Consider the following 2941-nt stretch of genomic DNA (forward strand, 5'->3'; position numbering starts at 1 on the left):
TCGGTAATTCTCTTGTCGCTAACATTTACCGAGGGCTTTTGCCCTTCGGTAATTTCCGAAGGGCAGAAGCCTTCGGTAAATTACCGAAGGGCAGAAGCCCTCGGAAATTGCCGAAGGGCAAAAGCCCTCGGTAAATTACCGAAGGGCAGAAGCCCTCGGTAAATGTTAGCGAATGTACTGCTGAACATAATCCCATGGTCAAATTATGCAGATTGGCAAAACAGTGTCACATTCTTGCTTTCTTGTAGGTACCTCATGCATAAGGCATTGGCTAGGAAAGGGATTGTTGTTTTTAATATTGCAATATTAATATCATACATTCCATGTAATAATAAATTTGATATTAGAAAAATAAAAAAGCTGAAGCATCTTTGCAATGAGGAGTAGATATGCACGCTGGTGCTGTCTGCATCTGAAACAATAAGGAGGAGATCACTCGGTGGGGTCCACATGACGGGAATCTGCAGAACAAGTAACAGAATGAGACCCCTTTTGGTCATTTGGCTCACTCACACCATTCCATGTATGGTATCTGCTCAGTACACTTGAAAAAGCCTTCACAATCTGTGTAACCTCAAAACCACCAAGAGAATTACACGTCTCCCACACAACCACTCTTATAGAAAAACTTCTATCACTTTTATGAAATTTTGTTAAACTTTGGAAGATTACAAATCAGTAATTTATTGACCCTTTTGTTTTCTATAAGCTGCATTAGTTCCTATGTTATATTAATTATACCTTTTCTTTGTAGAGGCAAAGATCAAAATCACTAGGGGTCCAAACATGTACGAAGAAAGTTGTTGCTTTGATCCGAATGGGATGGTGGCAGAAGACTGTTTTTCCCAGATGGATTCAAAATCAGAGGCAGTTATGTCTGTGACTAGCATGCAGCCCCAAAACACCCTTGGGATGGAAAACTTAGCCTACACATCTTCCACTGGAGAAGATGCTTCTGCTATTGCTATGGAAATCAGTGCACACCCTCAACAAAACTCATACAATGAAGTTAATAACTTGAACCCCCAGTTTGTGCAAGTGGTGAACAACCATGGTTCATGTGAGGAGCTTTATTCTTTCCCCACTCACTCCTCCGCACTTGAGAGGGGACACCATCATCACCAATTTCCTTATTCCACACCAACACCAGATCTCCTCACGCTTCTCCACTTGCCAATGACCTTTGAAAACCAAAGCACCAATCTTCCAAAACTCTCTGGCCCTATGGGAACAACAGACAGCACTATCTCTCATCTATTTCCTATGACCCTTTCTTGCATCTCAACCTGCAAGCACCTCCCCCAGCTCTTGGAAATGATTTTGCCTTTGGAGGAGGGGGTGTCATACAAGGCAGTGGAATTGCCTACCAAGATTTTGGAAATGGGGTGGTGGAGTTCACTCAAGATGTCGGGAAAAATAGAGGGGGGAAAAGGACCAACCAGTTTACCAGTACCACTACTGAGAGACAAAGGAGAGTGGATTTGAGTAGTAAATTTGATGCTTTGAAAGAACTCATCCCAAACCCCTCCAAGGTAACATTTTTGAGTAAATTATACTGTTGACATTCTGTCAAATTATAGACATTTTTCTTTCCTGCTATTTCTATTTCAAAGTAACTCTTCAATTGTTTAAAATGTCTTTTTTCTAGGAAAGGTTGTTTTAGACGTAAAGAAAATGTAAACTTTGAGAAAAATATCTTATTTTTAAACCCAACATTGATTAAAGCTAATGTCTTTGAGTATAAAGAAAGTACAACTGAGTGATTGATTTTGTTCTGTTTTGTTAATTGAAAAGGATAATTGTGGTTTAGTAATACTAATATATTGTGAAGAACCAATATTAGATTTAGAAAAAGAAGGATCAAAAACAGATGCAAAAACCTTTGGTAGTGACCTTTAAACCTGAAATCATACGAGTAGGTTGAGGCTTAGAATTATCCATCTTTGCTCAATGGAGGATATCTTGAATATACTATTTTTTAGAGAGAATAAGTCCTCCATCAAGGATGGAGAATATGTCTACCATCAATCGTTGTTTTGATTGATCTACATTTTAATTAACTAAGACTAAAAAAAAGGTTGTAACTGAAATGAAGTTTGAATGCACTATATTCAGTGCAACTTACTTATAAGGTTATGGGTATTAGGTATAGGACAGAGATATCAGTGTCCATGTAGGACAGGCTTCCCTTCTATAGGTCTATACATTAACCTTGACAAGAATATAACACCTTCCATAGGTATAGGACAGAGATATATGGAATTTTTCGCTACTTATGCTATATGGAATTGGCTTTTTAGGTGTACCAGTAGCTTTTTACTCTCATTGAGTAATTGTTATCAGTTTTCATAATCTACTGATATTAGCTTGCTTTAGTTTTAAAATGGCTAATTCTAAAAAATGCATTATCAATCAAAATGCCAACTTTGAACAATTTTTCTATAACAAATCATATTGCACAAACTAATTCAGAGCATACATTGAACAAAGTCAGAAGAAATGCTTCTTAGCTTTTATAGTTCATCAATCAAAATAACAACTTACCTCGACGGTAGCCCCTTCAATAGCCTCTGAAGCAGTAGTGGAAGAGCTTGTCACGCAGCGACACTGCCCTGGTTACGTCGCCTCGTCTATGCCGCGTCGTCCAATATCCTCCCTCGACAATGCTAGCCTTCAACTCAGCCACCCACCACCTTCCTCAGCTCAGAACACTGCAAAACGCTACAAGGATAAAGGTTCAACCATTGACGCGTAATCGAAAACAGTAACAGGAAAACAAAATGAGATAGGAGAATGAGACACTTCACCTATAATGGAGGAGTGGGGAAGAAGCGTATCCCGATTGTGGTTAGGGTGGGAATTTCTCTGCACAAGCCAGCCAGTGAGTTCGTCGATGAAGTTAGGGCAAAGAATGTGAAGATTGGGGAAGAAGGACTTTTCG

At 39.1% G+C, this 2941-nt stretch overlaps 1 pseudogene; it reads left to right on the forward strand.

Moving 5' to 3' along the window:
- Positions 1 to 786: 786 nt before the first annotated feature.
- On the forward strand, positions 787 to 2755 carry LOC148197029 (transcription factor bHLH91-like; annotated as a pseudogene).
- Positions 2756 to 2941: the final 186 nt, after the last annotated feature.

The sequence above is a fragment of the Vigna umbellata genome, chromosome 6, assembly GCF_029865625.1.
Source record: "Vigna umbellata cultivar VRB3 chromosome 6, Vumbellata_1.0, whole genome shotgun sequence".
Classification (NCBI taxonomy): Eukaryota; Viridiplantae; Streptophyta; class Magnoliopsida; order Fabales; family Fabaceae; genus Vigna; species Vigna umbellata.